This window comes from Sarcophilus harrisii, chromosome 2 (genome assembly GCF_902635505.1).
Source record: "Sarcophilus harrisii chromosome 2, mSarHar1.11, whole genome shotgun sequence".
In the NCBI taxonomy this organism is placed as follows: domain Eukaryota; kingdom Metazoa; phylum Chordata; class Mammalia; order Dasyuromorphia; family Dasyuridae; genus Sarcophilus; species Sarcophilus harrisii.
Window position 1 is genome coordinate 472,428,909 of NC_045427.1, and position 26,632 is coordinate 472,455,540.

The window sequence follows — 26,632 nt, forward strand, 5'->3', positions numbered from 1 at the left end:
CAAAAACTCAATGTTGTGAAATTGTCCCTTGTTCTCAAGGAGTTTACATTCTATCAGATGAGACAACATACATACATATCAGTATATGCAAAGCATTTGTAAAAGAAAAACAAGGTAATTATAGGTAGAGAAGAGGCTTTAAGTAGATTGTAATATTTGTATTGAGCTTTAAAGGCAATGAAGGATTCACAAAAGCAGAAGTAAAAGGGAAGTACATTCTGGCAAACTGTGAAAAAGTATATGAGATCAAAGAGATAGGTGTGAGAAATAGCAAAAAGTTCAATGTGGTTGTATCAAATGGATGAGGGAAAATAAAGTATTGCAATCTAGAAAATTAAGTTGGAGATAAGCTATGAAAGGCTTTCCTCCATCCCCATTTTTAAAAGCTTTTTATTTTGAAAACATATGCATAGTTTTCAACCATCACCTGCAAAACCTTGTGTTCCAAATTTTTTTCTCCTTCCCTTCTCCCCACCCTCTCCCCTGGACGGCAAGTAATTCAATATATATTAAACATGTACAATTCTTCTATTCATATTTCCACAATTATCATGCTGCACAAGAAAAATCAAATCAAGATTTGATCTTTGAGAAAGAAGACAAAATGTAAACAAATAATCCTCCCCCCCCAAAAAAAAGTGAAAATACTATATTGTGATTCACACTCAGTCTCCACAGTCCTCTCTCTAGGTGCAGATGGCTCTCTCCATCTATCACAAGACCATTGGAACTGGCCTGAATCACCTAGCTGTTGAAAAGAGCCTCATGCATCAGAATTGATCATTATGCAATCTTATTGTTTCTGTGTACAATGTTCTCTTGATTCTACTCACTTCATTAACATCAGTTCATGTAAGTCTTTCCAGGCCTTTCTGAAATCATCCTGCTAATGGTTTCTTATAGAACAATAATATTTCATAACATTATGAAATGTTTTAAATGATAAATGGAGGACTTTGTATTTGATCCTAGTGGTAAAAGGGAACCTCTTTTTCCTGCTGAGTTTATTCAGCAGGGATGTGACATGGATAGTCCTGTAATTTAGGAATATCACTTGGGCAGCTGTGTGGAAGATGGATTGGAGATTGCAGACCAGCAGAATAATCAGGAGGCTATTGAAATAGTCTAGGTGAGAGTTGATTAGCACCTGAATTAAGATTTTAGCCTTATGAGTAGAAGTTAACAAGCAAAATATGTTGTGGGATTAAAATAAAGAAAGACTTGAAAGCTGATTGGACATGGGGAATAAAGAAGAGCAAGAAGTAAAAATTAAATTACTAGCAATTTGTACCTATTTGCACCTCATGTGTCCTATTCCCAGGATAGATTTCAGATGACCTCTCACGTCTTGCTATAGGATATCTCAAATATCTTAGTGCAATTTTAAGCTCAGCTTTTGGGACACCCCAATTTTTCTGGCCTCTGAGTCCTCTTCTCCCAAGGTCACAGAGAAAATTCATAGCAAAACTAGGACTAAGACCCAGGTATCCTAATTCCCAAGCCAGTACTACTTCTTCCATATCAAACCACTTCCCAGTAGTCAGAAAATTCATAACTCCAGGATGACTGTCCTTAATACTCAAGTCTTCATTAACTAGATATTGGGCAAGTTAAAAAATAAAATCCCCCATTAGCAAAAAGAAAAGAACATAAAACTTTTAGTTTCCTTTGAATCTTTTATTTTCTACCAAATTGGATAATTATGGAGAAATCCAATTTTCAGTGAGTGACCAAAGTAGTTAATTTGTATGCTCCTTGCCCTCAGTAGGTTGGAACAATGGCAGGTAAAGTGTATTGCTACAGACTGCCAGGGAAATAAATTCTAGTCCATGAATCAACAGCCCTTTGCAATGAAATACTGTAAGAAAAGCAGGAAAACCCCACACACATTCTTTCAATTTCTAAAGGGAAATTTGACTCGAGTTGTAGAACAAAGAAAGAAGAAATAGAAGTAAAAGAAAATCAAAGAAAAAGTGATTTGGATTCAAGGGGATCAGATGTTTCATTTATTGCAGGTTGGAGACCTTCAATCAGTCAAATGAAAGACACATTTGTATTAAAATACCTACAAGGCAGAGAGAAAGCCTTGATCGAGTGTAGGAGATTTAAGTTACAGCTCTCTTGCTGAGAGATATGAACCCACCTTCGAGTCTATCTGTTCTCAATATTGAAGGTTTTCTGTGTTACAAACCCGAGAGGAAGGGGAGCTATTCTGATTTCTTCTGTGTGGAAGCCCAGCACTGAAATTAATAACAGAACTTTTAAAGGTTTTGTGACAAGAAGCTAGAATCTGTGATGGGTGAAACCACAGATATGAGAAGCCAATCTATCAAAAATAACTTAACACTAGGGCCACAAAGGGGTCACACCGAGAAAAAATAGTCAGAAAAGGAATGTCTTAAAACTAAAGAACAGATATGCCCAGTGGGGGAATTTGTTTTACTTGGTGATACATTTTCTTAACTGGCATTTTGCTTTTCTTGTTTTCTCATTATGAAGGGTAGGGGGGAATTAGGTAGAGGGAGACAGAGTACATGGACAAGAAAATAAAATAAAATTGATTTTAAAAAATTTTAGTTAGGAAAAAATTCACTAAAGGAGCTCTATGGCATAGCCCTGATTGCAGGCCCCGGAGTAAGGGAACAATACTTTTAATTGTGGTCTTCTTGCTAATATTTCTGAGACTATTTGCAGATTCAGGCAACGGTCCTCTTCTCCAATTTTGAAGTTTGTACCTTGTTCTCCATGGTTTACAAAACATTTTTATATGTACTACTTCACCATGAAATTCACAACAATACAGTGAGGTAGGTATGATTATCTCTACTTTAATAAAGAAGAAACTAAGGTCCAAGGAGAGGTAAAGTAAATAGCAAATTAGCTAATTAGTAGGGGCTAGGAGCAGGAACAGAATTTCTCGACTCTCACTTACTACTTTTTCTTCTACAATATATCATACTCCTTCCCAAATAGAATAGCTCATTCACATGTCTACCAACCACATAAAGAAAAAAAATATATATATATGTATATAATATATGTGTATGCACATGTGCACATATATACACACATATACATATATACATATATGTTTATGTAGATACATTCTAAATTATTGAAATCTTTTGGTCTTATATCACTTTAATTTTTGAATATATCCTTGCCCCTTGTACCCACTCACACAGCAAGCTATCTTTTGTGACAAAGAACAAAAAGGAAAGTTAGTTTAACTAATAAATCACCCTAGTTTATAGGTATTCTCATTGTTTTTTGAATTTAAAAAAAAAAAGGAGGAGGGTACACTTTTTCATCTCTTTTCCAGAGTCCAACTTGGTTTTTTAATTACAGAGCATTCAGTTTCTTGTTTTCCTTTACAGTTACACAGGATAACCACCACCACAACAGCAATAATAATAATATTAGTATTTACACAGTAGTTTAAGATTTGCAAAGTACTTTGAGTATATTTTATAAATTTATACTCACAACAATCCTAAAAATTAAGTATTATTATTATTTCAATTTTATAAGTGAGAAAGGTAGACAGGTATATGAGAGGTAGGTAGAAGATAAATAATTTGCCCAGAATCATATAACAGTAAATATGCTTACTTACTACATATATGATCCTGGGCAAATTGCTTAATTATATTGGAATAACTTTAAACTCAGCTTTTTCTGAGTTCATCACCCTAATGCAGGGGTCCTGAAACTTTTTAAACAGGGGGCCAGTTCACTGTCCCTCAGACTGTTGGAGGGCCAGATTATAGTAAAAACAAAAACTTTGTTTTGTGGGCCTTTAAATAAAGAAACTTCATAGCCCTGGGTGAGGGGGAATAATCGTCCTCAGGTGCTGCATCTGGCCCGCGGGCCGCAGTTTGAGGACCTCTGTGGAATGCCACTTATACAGATCATTATTTAAAATCACTTCTCACATCTGGGGATGCAGCCCAGCCTAGAAGTCCTGTGTTCAAGTTTCACCTCTAATACATACTGACCTTGTGACTCTGAGCAGATCACTTAACCTTTCATTGTCCAAAGCTACTATCAAAGAATAAAGAGCAAATAGTAGGCACATCAGCATCAATTGAGGAAAATTCTTCCCTGTGAGTTTCCCACATGGACTAATAAAATATTAGGTCCATTTCACAAAACAGCCTCAAAATATTTATACACCAATTCCCATAGGGAGACAATTCATGAATGGATACTTAATATTTCCATGAATCTTCAACTATTTATAATTATAGTAAAAACTTCACCTTTTTTTTCCACTGTGAAAGACCCAGCTATGCTGTATGCTGTTCAATACAATTCCAAAGGACTCATGCTAAAAAATGCTATACTCTTCCAGAAAAAGAACTAATGAATTCTAAGGACAGATTGAAGTATAATTTTCTTACTTTCTTTCTTTTTCTTGATTTTTTTTTCTGAAATGGATAAAATGGAAATGTTTTTCATGATTTTACATATATAACTGATATCATACTGCTTGCGTTATCAGGGAGTATAAGAGGAGTGGGAGGGAGAGAGAACATTGGAACTCAAAATTTTGAAAAAAATGTTAAGTAATATTTTAAATAAAATATTTTCATAAAGATGAATAAAGTTCATCTTTCTCTAACTAATATTCATTTTCCTTGACTTGTGGGAAGAGTTCTAGTTATATGCAGAAAAGTGAAATATTTAGAAGCACCTAAAGTCCCTTGATTCAAAAAATGTCTGAACCAGTTTGCCATGGTACCGAAATTGTCCACCAATTAATTTCTTTGGATTTGCCATCAGAAGGCCCAAATTTGAATCTTAGCTCTCTCATTCACTACTTATATGGCTTGTATAAATGAGTTAGTTTCTCTGGGCCTCAGTTTCCTTATCTACAGAATGAAAGGGCTGGAATCAGTCACTTCTAAGGTCCCTTCCAACTCAATATCCTATAACCATGGCAAAGAATAGGGTAAATTTTCTCATTTTTCTTATTTGGGTGCCATTTGCTCTTTATATAATTTCCCAGAATCTATCTTCAGTTGTTTTGTACCCACAATATACAAATTTCCAACATGTAGACATGATTGTCCCAACAGTTGAGTAATTAATATCCCCATTAGGAACATCCCACAAAATTTATGTGCAACAACCAAGTTGTTACCCCAGACTGATAGATTCATCTGAAAAATCACAATTACATCTATCAGTCATACATTAAATAGTGAGCACCTGATTTACTGCTTTAGGTAGATATTGTAATGATTACAAAAGAAATCCAAGTGCTCTGAAAAGAACTGGACATATCTCTTTACTCTCCTACAACTTAGTCTTCTCAAGGAGATGAGGTTAACGTACATAAAGCAATTACCACATTAAACTATAAATGAAACTAAATGGCATGTTATTCATGAAAGAAGGAGGATTGAATTATGACCTGGGACTACAATTAGAGATGTCCCCAAATGGAATGAGCTGTTGAATTAGGTACTGAGTTTCCTATTACTACAAAAGTTCAAATAGAAAATAGTATTTCATCTGTTAGTGATGCAAGAGAGGGGGAACCAGCAAGGTTAACTTTGATGGTTTTGGATGCAGCTTCCATCTGTGAGATTCTGTTGTTCTCTGATTTGAAAACCAGGAGGTGGAATCATGGCAGGTAGGAAGTGGAGTGGTAGCCTAAACAAAAGGATAAGAAGTGAAAATAAAAGCTAATGAGAAGACCAGTCAGGCCGTGACATGAAAGAGAATGAGGTCTCAGAGATACTAGTGAAGGGTGCCTCCAAAAAGGCACTGAAGGAACATAATTGGACACCAAACTTCATCTCCCACCAACATTTTTCTAGATCCAAGAGACTCACCTAAAGACAGGAAAACAATTTCACACAATGGAAAATGGCCGGAGGCAGAAGAAAAGGAAAACTCAGCCAACTGGCAGCAAGTGCTGAGGACTGCTGAGCACAGACCCCAGATCAAACAGGGATGGAATTGCTCTGGGAAGCACATGAGTCCAGACTGTGGAGAGGTGGAACTTCCTTCCTGAATCTCATTAACACTTTGAAGTTAGGGGCAAAACAGCAGGTTTGAGGAATCAGTCTATGTGCTAGAGGACCCTTAAAATAGTCATACCATGGAACTAAGGACTTGGGTAAGGTCTTGGAACTAGTCCACAGGTTTACTTTTATTTTGTAGCACCCACAGTTAAATTTTGCATCAAACAAAAGAAAAGAAAATTAATCATTAGAGAAAGAGCAAGAACCTTCTTTTTTACATTTTAGTTCTTCTAGTTTAAAAAACTAAATGTTTACAGTTTCTATATAAAGATTTCATGAGCACTAATTAATTTAAACCAAATAAATAGCATCTGGAAAAACACCAAACACTGCAACTGTGAGTCTCCAAGTGTATAAAGGAAAATGGATAATTCAGTCACTTACCTAGATATTTCTGAACAGCTAAGTGTTTGCCATAGTGGAGAAATAGTTTGGGTGTGCCATGTCTTTCTGAATTCCCAACTGTATAATAACTATATATATATATATATATATATATATATATATATATATAAAATGAAGAGAACAATTTTTTTTGAGCCAGGATCTTGATTCAAGGCCTTCCTAGCTATCAAGACACTTAGGTAAAATTCTTCTTAGAGGAGAAATGTCCAATATGCAGCCTTCAATACTCACAGTGTAACCTGAGCCAGATTAAAATGGAATTGAGGAATGTTTAGCAAAATAAACAAAAATATAATACAATATAGGTAATGCTAATTTGTGGTTTTCTAAGTGAATATGCAACCAACAGGGATCTGTTTCTTATAGAATTTGTCTCCACTGACTTAGAGAATGTCAGTAGCATGGTACATATATATATATGAAAGAACAATTGGCTTAGGAGGAAAAAGATATAGAATCAAATCTTACCTCTGATACTTGATTACCTATGGGACCTTGGGAAAGACACATAATCTCTCTAGGTCTCCATTTCTTCATCTTCAAAAACAGTAAGTTGGACTGGATAAATTCAAGGTGCTTTTTAACCTATGAGCCTCAGTTTCCTCATCTGTAAAATGGAATCTTTTATGTCTGGACATATGTCTATATATTTTGTACCAGACTTAAGAATTCAATGGTAAAGGGAACTTCCAGTGAGGAAATGAAACACCTACTGCTGTAAGCTGGCATTTGCTCAGTGAATTATAATCTTGAAATGTTACTTGAGGCACATAGCTAGTATGTATCAAGGAAATATATCAAAGACTTGAACTCAGGTCTTCCTGTCTAAGAACAGCCCTATGTCAACTTGTCTATAATAATAATAATAATAATGATGATAAAGGTAAAAACAGGTATTTGTGCTACCTGTGAGGAAGATATTTTATAAACCTTAAATCACTATAGAAATGAGAATTGTAGTGTTTTCATGTCTGAACATACCTGTAATAAGTTTATGTTGGTCTAGACATATGTCTATGGATGTTTCACATATGTGTGTGAGCAAATCTGTCAGTTTTTTCCTCCTCCTTTTGAAAGAAACCACCAGGACTCCAGATGTGCATTGAGCTCAAGGGACACCAAGGAAAGTCATTTGACAACAATGAGAGGCAGAGGTATCTGGGAAGTAATCAGGTCTTCTCATCACACTGATGTTTCCGGAGATAGAAGAGTGAGAGGCCTCTGCTGGCTTGCATTTCTCCAGGAAGAAACCGACTGTCAAAAGGCACAGAATCACTTTCTTTTCTTTCTTTAGTCTGGCAGTTTCCTCAAATCCTTCTTTCTACTTATAAGATAGAGATAAGTAAGACCAGTTACAAAGTATATTTTCAGCATCCCCCAACTCTACTCCATTTCTTGAATCCCTTCCCCTCTTTTAGTTTTCCCTCCTCCCCAAATTCCTAATTCAGTAGATTGTCAGGTTTTTTCCTTTCAGAGATAAAATTAACTAACAAACTTATTCACACTAAGAAATTGAGAACTGGGTGTCTCTTGGAGCATGAGAGGAGGCAGAATGTAGAGAGTAACATGGCCTGGTAGAAGAACTATTGATAACAAAATACTTTATAACCTTTGATAATATTTCTATAAAATGTGAATTTTGTGTTCATGTCTGCATGTGCCTGTATAGATTTTTATATCTTTCTAGATATGTTTTTATAGGTATTCCCCATGATTATGTGTGTGAAAGAATCAGAAAGACCTAAACTGGAATTCCATTAACTAAGATTTTCTTAACTGTGTAACCCAGTTATGAACCTTGATTTCTTCATCTTTAAAAAGGGAACAAGAATACATACAATACCTAACTCAAAGTTATTGTTAAACTCTAATATGATGGCATATATAAAGTGTTCAACAAACTTTAAAGTGTAAAAATGTCAACATTTTTTGTGCCTTAAAAGAAGGGCACTGAGAAAGCCGTAGATAATCCAAAGGCAGGAATTGCTAAAATTTGAATTTGGGTTATTAGAGTAAGGGACATTTTAGACCTTAAGTAATACCCCATAGGCAACCTATCACTCCCTTGCCTATTAGAAAAGAGTCCTGCTCTCTTCTGCCCTTTTCTCTTTTATTCCTCTTCCTCCTGTACTTCCCTCTCCTTTCTTTATATATTCACCCTGCATAAATATGTATAGATTATATGCAAATTTATCTACACCAAAAGTTAGTAAAGGAAAATGCAGAAAAAGGCAGACTTGGACTTAGGAAGATCTGGGTTCAAGCCTTATTTCTATCATATATTAGCTATGTGACTATTGGAAAATGACTTCATTTCCCTGGTTTGCGTTAACCACTCTAGGTTTCAGTTCTATTATCTGTAAAATGACTAAGTTGGACAAATGATCAACTAAGGTGCTGTCTGTTTCTAAATGCTATGATCCGCCCTAAGGAGAACTCATCATAGATATGGACAAGAACACCCCTCTGACTTACATAGCTTTTACATATCGTTATATATATATATATATATATATATATATAACTTTTGTAAAATCTTACATGACATTTTAAGATGTGTTATTAAAAAGAGATGCTGGAAAAAGGAAAGAAAATGGCATCATCATGCTTCTGAAGATTTGTTTTCTAACCTTCTCTCTAATTTCCTATAAACTATACACTCCACCCAACTTACCCTGGAAAAAAAATAAAAGCCCAGTCTGAGTGCAAAAGTCTGGTGGTTACATGTCCCTGCAAATGTGTAAACTGTAGTGTTTGAAAGAACAGAGGAGGCACGGAGCCTGGCACACACTGTTGGTTAATTTTTCTCATCTGTGTAGAGCACAGGAGGGCATCAGAGGCCCAACCTCTAATTAAGAGGCAGTTTTCTTTTCAAAAAGCAATGTGTTCTAATAAATAACATCTGAGCCAGTTAGTAGATTATAACTGTGGCCGAAAACCGTGAGACTTGCAGCAAGCAAACGATTATGGCCTTCGGGATGGGAATAGTTTCCATGTGATTTCGAGATGAGGACCCGCCCTGTGGATGTAGACTCCTCGACTTCAAAGGGACCCAGGACTGCTTGGTGGATGGATTTCTCCCCCACTCTGGAGGGAGGGAGTGCTGGCACAGGAAGGCTGAGGCTCAGCTTACTCTTCCCCAAATGTTCTGGTAGGCTCTGAGGACAAGACTTTTCAGATATTGTTGAACTCGATGGGTTCAGAGTCCCTTTCAACTCTGAGATTTTGTAATTCTGTGAACTGGAGTAAGTATTGCTGAATCCAGGGACATGCTTTGGTAATCCTCTATTCCTGCATGAATTGTTTCCGATACAATAGTGAACTATCTTGAATGAACTTACTTAGACACAGGGGTTAATATCCACACACTTCTTAGGGGTGGAAGGGTAGAAAGAGATTCACTCAACCTGACAGAATTTGTTTTCTCAAGTTCAAATGCCTTAACCCTGAGATAGCCTTTCACAAAGCTAGAGTGGGCAGCAGCCCAAGTGGTGCTATTTTAGGGGTGGCAGCATTGCCCCTTGCTCAACAATGTTTGCCTATGTAGGTGCCACAAATTCCACTCTTAATGACTAAGTTCTCTTTTTAAATCACCAATCCATGGGCTGGGTAAATCACTAAACAAGTATACACTAGGTGGTAGTGATATTACTCTTGATGGAAAAATCTTTGGGTCATGTGAAGGCAATAGGCGGTTACAAAGAGGGGAAAGGGGAGAGAGAGAAAAGAGAGAGAGAAAGAGAAAGGGGGAAGAGAGACAGAGACAAAAAGAAAAAGGGAGGGAAGAGAGAGACAGGGAAAGAGAGACAGAGAGAGCGAAAAAGAGAGGCAGAGAGATGGAAAACTGTGAAACACATATATGCACACAGAGGAAAACAAGTAGATACACAGACAGAGACCCAGAGGATAGGGAAAATATGTGGAAAGAAGTAGATACAAACAGAGCAGGGAACTACCACAGAATGCTTAGGTATGTGAGAGGATGGGGGGAGGAGAGGAAGGGCAGTAAGACTGATTCCCCCATGTCTCATCTAGATGTATTGTGAGTTTGTATTATAAAGCAGCATGACTTTCCCTTGTTCCTACCCTAAAGGTCCCATGTTTGTGGCATCACTCTCAGGTCTGTTTCCTTCTCTGACCCCTAGGAATTCTGAGACCAGACTTTCCAGCGGATTGTCTGCCTTCTTTTCCAGGGCAAATGGCATTCATGGCTCAGTTAGATTGCTTCTGAGCCACCTCTACCCCAAATATGAATTTGCCCTACATTCCAACATTCTTGCTTATTGTTCTTAGTGCCAATGATAAGCTAAATTTAGCTAACTTTACAATTCACATAAAAATGCAAGCCATGGGCATGGGGTGGGTTTAGGCAATATGGAGAGGGGAGTTTCATCTGGACCACAATAATTCCCAAATGGCATTCTGACCCCCCCATCCCATAGACTCAGTATGTTTGAAGAATAAGTTGGACACTTGTGCTGCTCTGTAGTCTAATGGGATACAAAGTCTCAAGACCAATAGCTTAGTTAAGTCTAACACTATGCTTGACCAAAAGTAAATGTTAGACAGTCAGTTTTATGTTTATTTACTTTTTCTTTTTAAAATTGACTATGTCTAAAACATTTTCACAAATCCTCCAACAGTGATTTGTAACAGAAACACCAAAAACATACTGGGGAAAAAATGTATCTGGGTCAGTCAGATAACAAGCACTTATTAAGGGCTTACCATATGCCAGATAGTGTGCTAAGCACTGGGAAACAAAGAGAGGCAAAAACATGGCCTCCAGCCTACAAGGAGCTCAGATTCTAAAGGGAAGATGTCATGCAAACAACTCTGCACATATCAAAGGAGTAGATGGAAGATAATCTTAGAGGGAGGGAACCCTAATTATTAAGACAATCTAGATTCTAGGACTGTGCTGAATTGGCTGCCCATGTGACTTTAGTCTCTAGATTGAGTACATAAAAATGCAATAAACTGTGAGCAGGAGACTCCTATAAAGGTTATTTCAGTAGCCATTTGAAGACAGGCTGACCGTTTTCCTTCTGCCTGGTTTCCATGCTTATATTACCATTTGATTCTTCTCTAGTCTTGAGCTATCCTCACCAAAGTTGTGAGTTCTGGGGCCATTATCCCCTACCCTTTCATCCATGATACACTGATCCTGATCCTTAATAGGATGTCCACACAGATACCAATTCCAATATTTTAATCAACTGGGCTGGTCTATCTGGTTAAATGCTAGTTAATACAGAACTCAAATTGAGTTATGTCTATCTATACACACCAACTGATTATTATTTTTTTCAAAATCTCTTGTTGACTTCAACCAAGCAATTAATTATTCTTAGGATAAATGATAGATGATAACTGGTTCACTGAATACAGCTGATTCTACGTACCTCCTATGGTTTGTGTTTGTAGACACTGAACAAGAAAAGATAAAATCATGAAAAAAATATTCATTAAAATCTCAGCATTTATTTTTAAAATAGCAGATTATGATTTTGAAATATCTAGTTGATGATTTCCAAATAGGAAAGAATCTTTAATTGATTTTACTGTTTTTATCTATTATCTATTGTATTCAACTCAAGTCCTCCAATGTCTCTTTAATTAATTCTGCACTACATTCAAAGGCTTGCTTTTGTACTTAATTCTCTGTTTGATTTAAATTCTTTTTGCAAATAAATAAATAATTATCAAAGCTAATGAGACTCTGAAGATTTGAGATGTAAATATCATATGCAGATTTGGTTTTTTTTGGTTTCCCAGTTCAGTTGAAGACCAAAATAGCACTTGCAAGTTTGATTAAGAAGTCTCAGCTTCCCTTTCTACCCTTTCCTTATAAATCTTTCTTCTGGCAAAAATACGTTATTTTATGAAAATATTATTTTTGCCAGAAGAAAGACTTATTTCCAATGTGGGCCAATAAAAGAAGCTTCCACTAAAGTAGGTACATCTACTGGAGAAATCACAGGACTCGATAGGGAAAAGGAAAATAAAAAAAAAGAATAGATCTCAAAGCACTATGTTACACTGTATATCCCCAACTCTTAACAGCAAATTCTGAGCCAAGGCTACTGAGTCACAGACACCATATGGACCTGAAATTCAGTTTATTATTTACTTAATAGCTATGTGCTTTGGCAATTTATATGGTCATTATGGTTCCTTCCAACCCTAATTCCATGATTCATTAAACCTATCCTAATGTCACACAATGGGCTAAGTGATAAAGATACATAGACAAAAGTGAAAATAATCCCTGACTTCAAGTAGCTTACATTTTATTGGAGGGGAATAAATATGTATACATAGAGAAGTAAATGTGAAATGCATACAGAATAAATACAAATTTTCAAGGGATAGTAGGAAGAGCTATAATGAATAACAATTTATATTTCCTTGCACACGCCTATCCTCCAAAAGTTGCCTCCAAGAGCATAAATACATTTACACAAAGGGTACATCTGTTACATCAACATCCCTACACACAGACACACACACACTGTCTTCATTGTGCAACTTCTGAGATATTAAATTACAAATCTATGAAACATAAAGCCTTTCTCTAATATTCTAACACAAAGAACTTGAGATCTGCAAAGAATTTTCAGAGCTTCTCTCTGCATTGTAGTGGATATTATTAAATTGTATCTAAAGAGTCTTACATTGAGCAATCTGCCTTTGTGAAAGATATTTGTATCCTTTACCAAGAAAGTATGATTCATTTCGCAGAAATTTTCATCTGCGATTAATCTTTCAGGATATAGTTAGTGTTCTGATATTTTCAGATATTGTTTTATGGGGGGTGGGGTGGGATTTAAAGTAGTTGTCCCCTGGCAGCTCTTGAGATTACTCAGTGATTATAAGCAACTCAATACTGTGTGACAGCATTTCCATGCAAGGGACTTACAATCATGTTTCATTAATTCGGCTTGAATGAAGCCTCATTTCTGGCCTTGAGGAGCTTAAGATTTATGTGAAATTAATAACAGAACAGATGTCTTCACAATTTGGTTCCTCTGGAAAAAAAAAAAACTGATTACTTTGAAAACTTCAATGCTTTAAAATGCAGGCCCAGGGAGTTTTCTCTCTAGGGTAAAGAGTTATTCGTTGATATCGTCCACATCTCAGAACTAAGTGGAATTTAAATGTCAGATTTATATTAAATAGTCATGTTCCCCATTATGACATATAATAAACAAAAGCTTATTACTTTCATTAATAAGCTGTGTTGGACATTTAAAGTAAAGCTTCCTGAGATAAAGTATGGCCTCCGAATAAGCAGGAGGAATGAGAGAGGCACAGGGGAGGTATGGAGGAATATTCAGGCAGGCTTGGGTTTTTATCTTTGTTTCTGGTAATTTAATCATCTTTCCCTCATAGGAAAACAAAATGCATCTGTGCTCACACAAAACTCACTGACTTTATAGGAGAGTTGAACTGCCTCATGCGGATGTGTATGCTGGAGGCCAAATGTTTTCTTTTTCATAGGACACTTGAAGCACTGGCTCTTTAAAAATATATATATGTGTGTGTGTGTGTGTGTGTGTGTGTGTGTGTATGTGTATACATATATACACACATATATGTGCATGCATGTGTGTGTGTATGTGTGTATATATACAGATTATTTTTCTCTCACTAAAAACTACCTTCATTTTGTTTGGGTTTCCAAAACAATAGGTGCTTTGCAAGTTATATTCCAACACCTGTCAGATCACTAGGTATGTCTTTAAGGCAAGAGGATCTAGCATTATCCCTTTACCAAGAGGAAAAAATAATAATAATTGGAATAAAAATTCTCCCCTGGCTGGCTTTTTGATCTGTTTGGCTGAAGGGCAGAAGGAGAAATATATGTGAGATGAGAAGCTTCTGATAAAGCTGATAGGGGCTTCAAAGGTATGAGAATGGATACGTCTGCTTGGGATTTAGGATTACAGGATTTAGCTCTGGACAGAGACCTTTAGATCAGTAGTTATTAACATGAGATCCATAGAATCTCAAAAGTGTAACACTAAAGTCTATGTTACATAGATAGATTATAGTCAGGGTGTAAATTTTGATGAGAAAAAAATATATCTCTATTTTCACTAATTTCCAACTGAAATTTAGCATTTCCTTCCACTGTAAATGCTTGCAATAATACGTCGGTATCTATAAGCTTTATCAGACTACCAAAGGGGTACCTGACACTCAAGGTTAGAAACTTCTACTAGTCAAACCCCTTCATTTTATACCTAAAGAAGTGTCCAGCAATTTAACTTCTTAGAAACTGGACAATTAAAATATGTGTTTATGGGGCAGGGGTGTGTGTGAATTAGCACTCATGACCTTTATGTGCATACATTTATACTCCTGGAGGCAACCTCAGAAAGAAGCATTATATAGGGCAAAGAAGACAGATGACGTTCGTCCTTCAACTCCTTTGGGAGGGAAAATCTATATCTATACCTATATCTATATATATGTATACTTGGTATTTACTTAGATGTGTATTGAGTATGTTCTGTCTCCCTCTCCTAGAGCCAGGTCTACTATATCTCCCACTAAGGGCTCCAGAGGTATGCTAAGGGTTGAGTGTTCCACATGTTCCACATATCAGTGACTATTGCTCTAATTTCATGTAATAATATAATATCAATGAACTTTCATGAAGAGCTATTTAATTCAAAGATATATTAAGTACATAAATATAAACATTTCCCTCTAATTCCTCAGGAACATACTCTGTCTCATCTCACCTCTATCAGTGGGTAGAATGGAGTCACCCAGAACAATTTATTTATAGTACTGGTCTCACTAAGTTCACTTTTTGATATAATGTGACTGTAAATTGAGTTTTCATCTCAGCTACACCTCAAGATGGGTCTTGAAGATCAGTCTTTGCTCCTTGGGGCATCAGTACTATTCTGGCTACAAAATCCAGAGGGACTCATTCTTCTGACCTCTCAACACTTAAAAAGTTTGCATCTTCAATCGTTTCACTTAAAGAAGAAAAAAAAAAAAAAAAAAAAAAAAACACTGTGACAGGCAAAATCACCAAGGCTGCAGGGCCTCAGAGGAAAAAAAAGGCCAAAGGTCTCTCATAGTTTTCTCTCTCACTAGATACTGGAGATAAAGGATTTAAGCCAAGACAGAGAAATTGAAGGAAAAAAATGGCCAAGGCTCTGGAAGCTGATTCTTTGGGAAAGCATACCCAGTACTGACTACTCAACTAATCAAAGAATCTTCTTATAACCGCATGGTTAACAGACCAAAATTAGTTGCAGAATGTCTATACATACTCAAATCTCTGAAAATATTTCCATTACATATCATCACAAACTCCCCAGGCTCTTCCACAAGAGGCGACACCATCAGATGTCCTCTGAACACATGTACCCTGTTATATCTGGAACATAATGTCTGTCTCCATAAGGGTGGCAGAACTAGCTCCTCCTCGATCTGCCTCGGATAGCTGTACTAGGGAGAAATATTTGTAGTTAGCCATTCAAACAAAAAAAAAAATATTTCCTATAACTGCCATGCCCTTAGAGGGGCACCTAGGGCAAATCATATTTTGAATCTGCTTCATTATCTTATCTGGTCACATTCTTATAATGGTGAAAACTGAACCCTCCAGCAATCACAATGAGAAGAGTGGGAAGTAGGAATTGTGGCAAAGGAGAGAGGAGTACCAAAAAAAAAAAAAAATAGTATGTCATAATAGTGTGGTATAGAGGAACTATACTGTTTTTAAAGAGAAGAAGCCTGGATTTGAGTTCCAACTGGTAACTAACTGGTACCAACTCTAGAGCCACAGGAATTGGATTCCTAGTCAGGCTGCTACTTATTCAATGTGTAACCCTAGGCAAGTCATTTTTTGTCTCTGGCTCACAATTTCATTTATAGGAAGAAAGTTTGATTTAACATTTAAAATATGTTTAATTACAGAAAAACAAGTATTTTGAAGGTGGGAGTAAAAGGAAGAGGGGAAGATAAAACTACTCATCCATAAATCTGGACAGCTCAGTCCCAGGGTAGAATACCAAAAGTGAATTGATTGACTAAAATGTGTGAGTGGGAAAGGGGGCAATGTGCTAGTCATAAGCAGAAGGAAGCCCTATACTGGGAGCAAGGATCCACTTTCTCCTGGACTTCTTGCCCTGATCTACCATTCTCACTTCCAGCTTGTCCCCATCGTCTACCAATTTGTGAATGGTCTGATAGGAAAATGAAATGAGGGAGGTAGAGTATAGGCTGATAATGTCAAAGAAATTTCATGGCAGGGCTGATTCCTAAGGTCAAGCATGAGATGAAACCAATTCTAGAGCCTGGGAAAACTAGAGAGATGGCCTTTTGTATATCATTTTATCAAATTTGTCTTACATTTGTCTGTTCTGCCCTTCTCTTCCTTCAAATCCAGCAATTGATCCTGAAGACACCAAAAGGTTGGAGCTTCACAATGATTCTGGGTAATTTTTCCAGTGGTTAGTCTGAGAAAGATTTGGAGGATGTAATGGACTGAGAATTCTTTGAGTCAATACTTTGATTGGGTTGCTAAAATAGCTAACACACTTTTAGAAAACAAAATATACAAAACTCAAAGATGAAAATCTCAATCCTCTGGTCTGATCAAACCATATATTCAGTATTGTGTTTTCATTTCCAGGCACTACACTTTAAAAAACAATATTGAGAAATTGAAATGTGTCTAGAGGAGAGCAATCCAGTGAATGATGAAGGTTTTTTAAGTTCATACCCTATAAGAATTACTTAAAAGACTAAGAATATTTAGCCTTAGGAAGGAAAAAAAAGTTAGAGAGAAAAAAAAATAGTCACCTTTAACTATTAGGAAGATCAGAAGAGGGATCCGAATTCATTCTAGCTGGCTCCAGAAGATAGGACTAAGAGCAATAGGTAAGAGTTGCCAACAGTTAAAATAAGGCCTTATATAAGAAAAATTCCTAATAATTAGAGTTAGCCAAAAGTGGAATAGACCACTTTGGGGATAGTGGTTTTACTTCAGAAGACACATTGAAGCAAATGTTAAATGATTATTTGACCATTTGTTGGATATGTTGCAGGAAAAAAAAAGAAACTATTGCTTAGGTATAAGTTAGAAAAATGGCTTTTGAAGTCTCTTAAAGTCTGTGGTTTTACACTGGAATAACCTACTCACAAGCTCTGATGAAAGGCGAGAAATAAACAATTGGAAGAGATCACAGGATTCTCTTCCTGTGTCTTCAAGTTCATTGAGAAGTGCTGAGGTGATCATAAAACCCAGTGTCTATATAATCTGAAAATGAAGACAGAAATAGTAGTGAGGTTACTTGAAACTGGGGAGAGAGAGACAGAGAGACAGAGTGACACACACAGAGATACACAGACACAGAGACAGAAAGAGAGGGAGAGACAGGGGAGACAGACAGAGAAAGAGAGAGAGAGAGAGAGAGAGAGAGAGAGAGAGAGAGAGAGATGGAGAGATATGTTCAGGTACAAGAGAAGGTATTCCCATAGCCACAAAGGACCCCTTATGTGTGAGGTCTAACACTATGAAGAATGGAAGGGTGTTAAAGGAACTCTACTTTGCTGTTTTTCTTTAATCTTAAAGAAATTGTTTTCTCTTCTTAGTGGAATGATTGCTGATCCCCTGGAAAAGGGGATGAGCACCATCTGCTGGACCCTCAAAGGAACTTCAAAAATCAAAGAATACAGCCTATGTTAAAAATGACTACCTGAGGGGGGCTAAAGGATGCACTTACAGAACATAACGGAAAGGAAAAATATCAGTGATACCATTTGAAGAGCAAAAACTGCCAAAAAAAAAAAAAAAAGTAATATTAGGTAGGCAAAGGAACCATAAAGGAAAGCAGCTACATGAAAGACCCTAAAACTGTCCTAAAAGTCACTGAGATTTTAAGTCCAGTAGAAAGTTTCCTTCTGATAGGAAGTATTCAGTATTGTTATTTTCTACAGGCTTTTCTGTTTTCATTTCCTTCTGAATAATACTTTGATAATGGTTTGAACCTCTGTGCTTGAAAAGCAATCAGTGACTTCCCTTATCAAGATGTAAGATTGTAAAGTTCCTAGGGCATCTGAGTGGGGACAATGAGCCAAAGGAGTGAAAAGTCCATGAAACCAGTCTCACCATTTTGTTAGAAAGGAGACCTTAACACTAGCATCAAATTAACATATGCTGTTATAGAAAAAACCAAATCCTTGCCCCTTTGAATTCATTCTCTTTTTTCAGTGAAGTTAAATTCCAGTTTCAAGCCCACTATCACGCTCCTCATTGGTAGAGAGCAATGATCTTCACTGTTTATATGTAGAAGATGACACATTTTTATTCACCAATGCAGAGAAAATTATATAGAGAATCCCAAACCTAATGGACCTTTGGATACAATCTGGAATCTGCTTTGAAGTTTTTGAGTCTTAGAGAGTTATCGGGGGACACTGAGAACTCAAAGGACTTGCTAGGTTCAGTATGTGTCAGAGGATGTAGCTTATACTCATGTTTTAACTCTAGGACTACTAGGCCATGACACCCTCAATCTCAGCTTATGCTTTGCTTAGCTTTAGGCTAGTGGATGGCAATAGAAAGGTGTATTTTCTGAATTTCTATCTATTCTAAGAAGCAGGAAAAGGAAGCTACATGTTCAATCCTATTACCCTTAGATGGGAGATCAACAACTCTTGGAAGTCACTTCCTAGAAGCTTTGCCTAATTTATCAAAATCTTAGGGCTCTCTAAGACCTATTAGATAAAGGTTGATTTCTAAGGCAAGCTTTCTCCAAGACTAATTCAAACAAATTCATCTAAAAGTCACTTTAAATTAGGCTCACAGTATTAGTTGAGGGTCTCCCTTGTCAGAAGAATCCTGAGTACAAATGGTGACCAATTAGGATGAATTTCCTATTAAGACTTTTAAGGCCATTTCTCATAAATCGGAAGGCAGGAGACAAATTGAAAACTAGCTTGATCCCCAGCCTCAGTCTATCCCCATAAAGCCAGAGGAGAGCTTCTAAGAATTCAGGGCATACTGATTGCCTTTCCTACTGGGAAATAACTAAAAAGGACAAGGTTGTCCCTCCCTCTCCCCAGATCTTTAAATATACAAGTTTCAGTGGAGCTTGATCCTTTTAACATGGTTCTTAGTAATGATCTCAGGACTGAGCTTCTTAAGGGGAATCTGCAAGGGGTGAGGCAGCTAGGTTGTGAAATAAGAGAGTAATGGATTTGGAGTCAAAAAGACTTGGGTTCATATCCTACCACAGACACTGTTATCTTGAGCAAGTCACTTAATCTCTCTATGTCTCAGTTTCTCTATCTGCAAAAAAAGGGGATTAGATTCAACATCTTTTAATCTCCCTTTCAACTCTATGAATAACCTTGGGATTTATTTAATTCCTTTGTTAAGCTATTTTTTTGGGGGGTGAAGGGGAGATATTGAGGCATCATGGTATATAGGACAGTACTGAAGACCTGAGTTTGAATCCTGACTTTATTGCTCACTAGGTATATGGCCTTGGGTTTATTCTCTTAATTTCATGAATTTCAATTCCTCATCTGTAAAATGCATGAGTTGGTCTTGGTGCCCCTTGTCCCTTCAAAGTTTATATCTATGATGGGCAGAATCAAAGATATAAAGCTCATCTCAAATGTCATCTCCTCCAGGAAGCCTTTCTTTTTTTTTTTTTTTTTTTTTTTTTTTATTTAATAGCCTTTTATTTACAGGATATATACATGGGTAATTTTACAGCATTAACAATTGCCAAACCTCTTGTTCCAATTTTTCACCTCTTACCCCCCCACCCCCTCTCCTAGATGGCAGGATGACCAGTAGATGTTAAATATATTAAAATATAAATTAGATACACAATAAGTATACATGACCAAAACGTTATTTTGCTGTACAAAAAGAATCAGACTCTGAAATATTGTACAATTAGCTTGTGAAGGAAATCAAAAATGCAGGTGGGCATAAATACAGGGATTGGGAATTCAATGTAATGGTTTTTAGTCATCTCCCAGAATTCTTTCTCTGGGTGTAGCTGGTTCAGTTCATTACTGCTCCATTGGAAATGATTTGGTTGATCTCATTGCTGAGGATGGCCAGGTCCATCAGAACTGGTCATCATATAGTATTGTTGTTGAAGTATATAATGATCTCCTGGTCCTGCTCATTTCACTCAGCATCAGTTCGTGTAAGTCTCTCCAGGCCTTTCTGAAATCATCATGTTGGTCATTTCTTACAGAACAGTAATATTCCATAATATTCATATACCACAATTTATTCAGCCATTCTCCAACTGATGGACATCCATTCAGTTCAGGAAGCCTTTCTTAACCACGACTGCCTTTTCTTCTTGTTATCTTTCTAATGTATTTACCATGTAACATTGTTCATTATAAATACAAAAATTTGTGCCAAACCTGCTTACTGGACTGTAAGTTCAAGGCGGGCAACCATTTGTACCCAGGATTCTTCTGACAAGGGGCTCTTTCTTAAAGGACATACTCGAGTAATACTGTGAGCCTAACTTAAAGTGACTTTTAGATGAATTTGTTTGAATTAGCCTTGGAGAAGGCTTGTCTTAGTACAGTGTTTTGTTCACAATAGGTACTTATCTCACAAAATAATGTTACATAAATGTTGAATTGTAGAATCTTTGATAGGGAGACATGTGGAACCAGATACATATTGAAGAAATGCCATTTATCTTTTTATCTCCCACAATGCTTAGGACACTTAAGACTCTCCACTGCAAATAAAGAATCTTAAATGGTTGTATAAATTAATGAGTCAAACAACAAATGCAAATATGCATAGATATAAAACCACAAAAATGTTGTCACTCAGATCTAGCCATAACCAAATATACAGATGTAGAAGGAGGCACATAAAAGCAGAGAAAATGCTGCATGGCAGTGAACAAGTCAGTTCTCCTTTCTGGGTAAAATAAGAGTATTAGACTAGATGCTCTTGAAGACCTTTTCCAGGTCTCATATTTTATGTTTTAAGTATCCCACCCAGTTCTAACATTTTATGTTTTATATTCTTTGACATTTAGGCACATCTATTTTCCTTCCTCCAACTCCTTTTTTGTTCCTGAGTTGACACTAAGAGATTTCTTTACTCTTTACTATTAAATGGTCACACAGAAGCTGGGAGGAGAATTTTAGGGTTAGGAAAAAACCACTAGTGGGTATAGAGTTTTAAAATCTATTTGGAATCTTTTTAAAGAGTGTTTTTCTGAAAGGTTTTTGTGTGTGCAGCTGAGTAGCTCTGTGGATATTGTGATGAATTGCAGTCAAGAAGACCTGAATTCAAATACAGACTCAGTTATTTAGTAATTATGTGACTCCCAATATGTCACTTATATGTTTTCTAATTCAATTTCCTCATTTGGGAAATGGAAATAATAAGAGCACATACAACCTCGGGTTGTTCAAGGATAAAAGGTATCATATTTGTACAGTGCTTTGCAAATCTTAAAGCACTAACTAAATGCTATCTATCATCATTAGTTATATGCATCTGTGGTATTTAATGCATTGGTCTTTGAAGACATTTCTTTCAGGAAAACAGAGGGGCATGTGGGTGGAGTTGATACTTTCTGACCTCTTCCTCTACCTGCCAGAATTGATAGTCCTCAACAAAATTATTAAATGAATATTGTAAAGAATGGGGTCTCTTTCTCTTGAACTTTGGGGATGACCTGTGTGTCAGGTTACATTAGTCTAATCTAAGGAGAGGAGAACTCTGTACCTGTTTTGTATTTCCTGGATTTTCTTTTGCTGGAAAAAGGGGGAAGTTATTTAGCGGAACATTATGGAACACTAGGTTAAAACACCAGCAGCCCAGTGGTATAAAGATAGCCATATGTCGTCAGTCTTCCCAGTCATGGGAAGAAGATAATTCAGGTTTAAAGGATCATATGTTATATCTGACTTTCAATTAATCAATCAAGAAACAGTGATTATGTGCTTTCCTACCACATGTCAGAAATTGGACTAAAAATCCAAACTCTAGAGATATACAAACTTAAATGAATAGTCCCTGCCCTCATGGAGCTTATATTCTAAGGAAGGAAAATTTTACATTGAATCTATAGAATGGATATATTTTGTGGGGGTCCTCTTAAATACATTGTATGCTTAAATGCATTAAATTCTCTTATTTCAGAGCAAGAAAGACTCTGATTATGGGCACAAATAACTCAGAAGAGCACAGACCCTACATATAAGGCCCTTCCTACCTTTCCTGGGAGTATAGCAATCAGACATTCAAGTATCAAATGTAGTAATAATAATAGCACTGCATTAGTATTTCTCTAACTCTTTGAAGTTTATAAAATACTTTACAAATATTATCTAATTTTAATTTTACAACAACCCTTGAAGCTAGATACTATTATTATCTCCATTTTACAGATGAGAAAACTAAGGCAGGCGGAAATTATATGACTTGCCCAGGATTACACAATCAATAAACTTCTGAGTCTAAATTTGAACTCAGATCTTATTCCGGGTCCAGTGTTTAATCCACCATGCCATCTAGAAGAGAAAACCACATCTGAACTATAAGCAGTTTTGCTGACTAATGAATTCTCTACTTTCTCATGTATTGTACCGTGAATGTTTCAAAAGATGGATCACTAACAATTGTACACTGGTATTTATTTAACATATAGGGATAGAGGTGTCTGTAGAAGGTCAGAACTCTGGAAAGGTATACTTGAATCAAGGACAGCTGGGTGTTTATAGTTAAGCACCTACTCAGTGTGATTGATGGGATAATAGTTCTCTAGTTAAACACATACTTAATGTGATATAATGATGTAATCACTCTGGTTGGCATATACTTAGTGTGATATGGTGATGTAATGTTCTACTGTTGGCACATGCTCAGTTGCTGTAGTAATGTAATTGTAGTGAGGTATTTAAAGGCTGAGAGATCTGGGAACTCAGAGTCTCAGCCACAGACACAGAGAAGATTCCAGCCTCTGGACTTCATCCTTGACCAGCCTCATGGTGGCTCTCCTGCCTTCATCACTTCTCTACTTAAAGACCAAGGCCTATCCAGAGATCCTCCAGAAAGCTAGCCCAGACATTACAGACATCAACGTTCATCTCCAACATATGAACACAATTGTGTTCCTTTATCATTGTACCCACTATTAGTACCAATATAACACTATGGATTTTCTCTCTCAACCTCATTGTTAACTAATCAGAGCTAGGGAAAATTGTAGGCCAGACTATGCCCAAGAGTCTTAACGATTAGAGTAGAAAATTTAGATACCACTTAATTTGAGGCAATGAAAATTTAAACACTCAATATAGTTCTTATTATCTTACTCTAGAGCATTATTTCTATATTTTTAATCCCCTTTCCCTTGTAACTAAACACATTTAAATAAGGTCACTCTTATCATCTGTACTAAATAAAGGACTAAAGTAGAAAGAAAAGATGAAAGTGGACCGGAAAAGTGAGGTGCCAAGTATTTGTGGCTAAGAAGTAAAAAAAAGTCAGATAGATAGGATGGAGCCTAGTATATCTCTTAAAACTAGATGGTTAATTGAATTCAGAATCCACAATAGTCCAAGTCTAGTCCTGCTAATTGGGGTTTAGAGATTAGTAATAATTTAAAAATAGTAAAAGTTGGGGTATGGTGGCTGAATCTCAAAGAGCCTTGAACTCACTAAGTATTCAAAAGTCATTACTGAAGTGAAGAGAATTTAATAGTTTTATGAGCTATGTAGTGTTGGATAAGTCATCTCCCTCTCTAGGAGTCAGCATGGTTCTATGGAAATGGCACTAGATTTGGAGTAAAAAGAATTAGGCTCAAATCTTGTATTTGATGCTTACTAATCATGGTATCTTGTACAAGTCACTTGTCTCAACTTAGCATGTCTCAATTTCCTCATCTCCAAAATGATGGTAATAGATTAGATAGCAACAAGGATCCTACTTTCAGCTCTAAATCTATGATTCTAGATCTCAAAGATCCTTCTAGTGCCCATTTCTATGCTTATCAAAATCTATGAGCCTTTAGTCCTGAAGCTTTTGGATTAAGGTGAGATATGACAAGAAGCAGGGCTGAACTCTCTCACTCCTAGACTTAAATATGACCCTGGAAAGCCTGTCACATCTTTTGTCCCACCAGACCCGTACTCTTTCCCATCACAATCCACACTATTGTGACTTTTACTTCAGGTGCCAACTGAAATAGGGAATTCTTTCTTCAGAGCAGGGTAGCCCCATCCCCCCCAGAATGGAAGAACTTCCCCTAAACCATGGCCAGCTGCTGGGTGAAGAAGGCATGGTTGCTTTTTAATCTTCTTAAAGCAAAATCCACTGAGCAAAATTATAATTTGCTATGGCTGTGCTTAGCCAATAGAATTTCACAAAACATCTTAACATCATAATGCATTGTAAAAAAAAAAAAAAAAAGCATTGCTAAGTGCCATAAAACATATGGGAACTGCAGGTCCCCATTCATCTCTTACATTAGGCTAGGGAAGCATATTAAAGTGATTTCAACTTCAGAGCTGAGCTCCCCCAAGAGTGTTCCAGTCTTAATTAAAATGTCAATGAAATACAAAAGTGCATAAGGGACATTTTCGGAAATGATTTGCTTCCTATTTTTCAGGACAGCTGCTCTTTCTATGAACTTACCCCTTCACTTCACCCTGATCATGGTCAAGTAAGAGAGATTGCAGGGTGGGTGGCAGGGGAGAGAGGCACAATTTACTGACACATCTGCTTCAGGATTTCATAGAAATGACATTCAGTGGATTTTCTTATTTCTTTCTCTCAGATGACCCACAGAGGTTATAAGCAAATCACACTCCCTTTCTGAGACTTCTCTGTTAAAAAAAAAAAAAAAAGGCAGCAGTATTGTACAAAGTTATCTTTTAAGGTCCTTATCAATCATAACATTTACCCCTTCAGAGATTTCTTAGTTGAGAAATTCTATATTCATAGGATTGTGGATTTAGGGCTAGAAAATTCTTTAGTAGTCATTTAATTGAATTCTTTCATATTCCAGATACAGAAACTAAGATTCAAAGAGGTGGTTACTTGTCCAAGATCAAAGAGCTAGTAAGTAACAGAACTGGGATTCAAACGCAGGTCCTAGGACTCTGTGCTTCATGCTCTTTCTACTGTACTGAGATGCCTCCACTCATTGATGTTTTTATTTTCTGCATTCTAAAGTTGCATCTGTGTTAGAATTCTTATAAGCTGTTAACTTATTAGAGTTGATAGAGACAATAATCATCTAATTTAGCCTGGTTCAGTATGATTGATCTAATCTTACAAGGAGATGTTATGGGCCAAAACTTGAAACAAGGTACTAAGTGGAACTGATAGAAACAATGCTTGTGTTCACACCTTTAGAGAGCTCATATAAGCAAGAAGCTCTTAGGGCCAACAAGCACTCTGGGACAGACACAGAGGCACTCTGGGACATTCACAGAAGCACTCTGGGAGATTGAGAGCCAGAAGCCCTTTCTCGGAGGCAAGACAGATTCATTCCAACTTTCACCTTGGTGCTGGCTGGAGACATTCAGAGTTGAGCTAGAGGCAAAAGACTAGCAACGAGAGCTCTTGGAACCAAGGAAAGCTGAGGCCTCTAAGAAAGCTACCTAGGCCCAAGGAAGGAGAAAAATAAACATTTGAACTTTTATCACCTGGCTGCGTTTGGAGTGATTATTACTTGTAACTGAAACTAAGGCTGCCTCCAGAAAACCTCCCCGAGAAACTTGCTCTCCTCCAGAGAGAACCATTATATTTTAGAGAACACCACATATCTGGACTTGGGGCCTAAAACCTTTCTTTTCTATACTGTTAGTTTGTCCCTTAAAAAGCCTTGGGTGTGCATGTGGGGAAGGAATGTGGAGACAAGATAGTGGAAAGCAAGTACTTGCCTGACCTCTCCCAACAACATTATATATATATATATATATATATATGAATATATACACACATATACATAGCATGAATGTGTATATATATGTATATGTGTATATAGATATGTATGTATATAGGTATAATATATATGCATATATACATCTTATATATGGGTATATGTGTGTTTTTCCCCCCCAATTTCATGTTAAAAAATTTTTTTTTAACATTTGGTTGATTTTTTTTTTAAATTTGAGTTCTAAATTTTCTCCCTACTTCC

At 36.6% G+C, this 26,632-nt stretch overlaps 1 long non-coding RNA gene across 1 annotated transcript in view; it reads right to left on the reverse strand.

The window, feature by feature from the left end:
• The window catches only part of LOC116421169, a 58,413-nt gene extending 33,110 nt beyond the window's left edge, over positions 1–25,303 (reverse strand). The window contains exons 1-3 of the long non-coding RNA XR_004231472.1: positions 25,120–25,303; positions 17,614–17,730; positions 7,422–7,764 (exon numbers count right to left, since the gene is read on the reverse strand). This is a non-coding gene — a long non-coding RNA (uncharacterized LOC116421169). The remainder of the gene's footprint in view (positions 1–7,421; positions 7,765–17,613; positions 17,731–25,119) is intronic.
• Between the last annotated feature and the right edge of the window lie 1,329 nt (positions 25,304–26,632).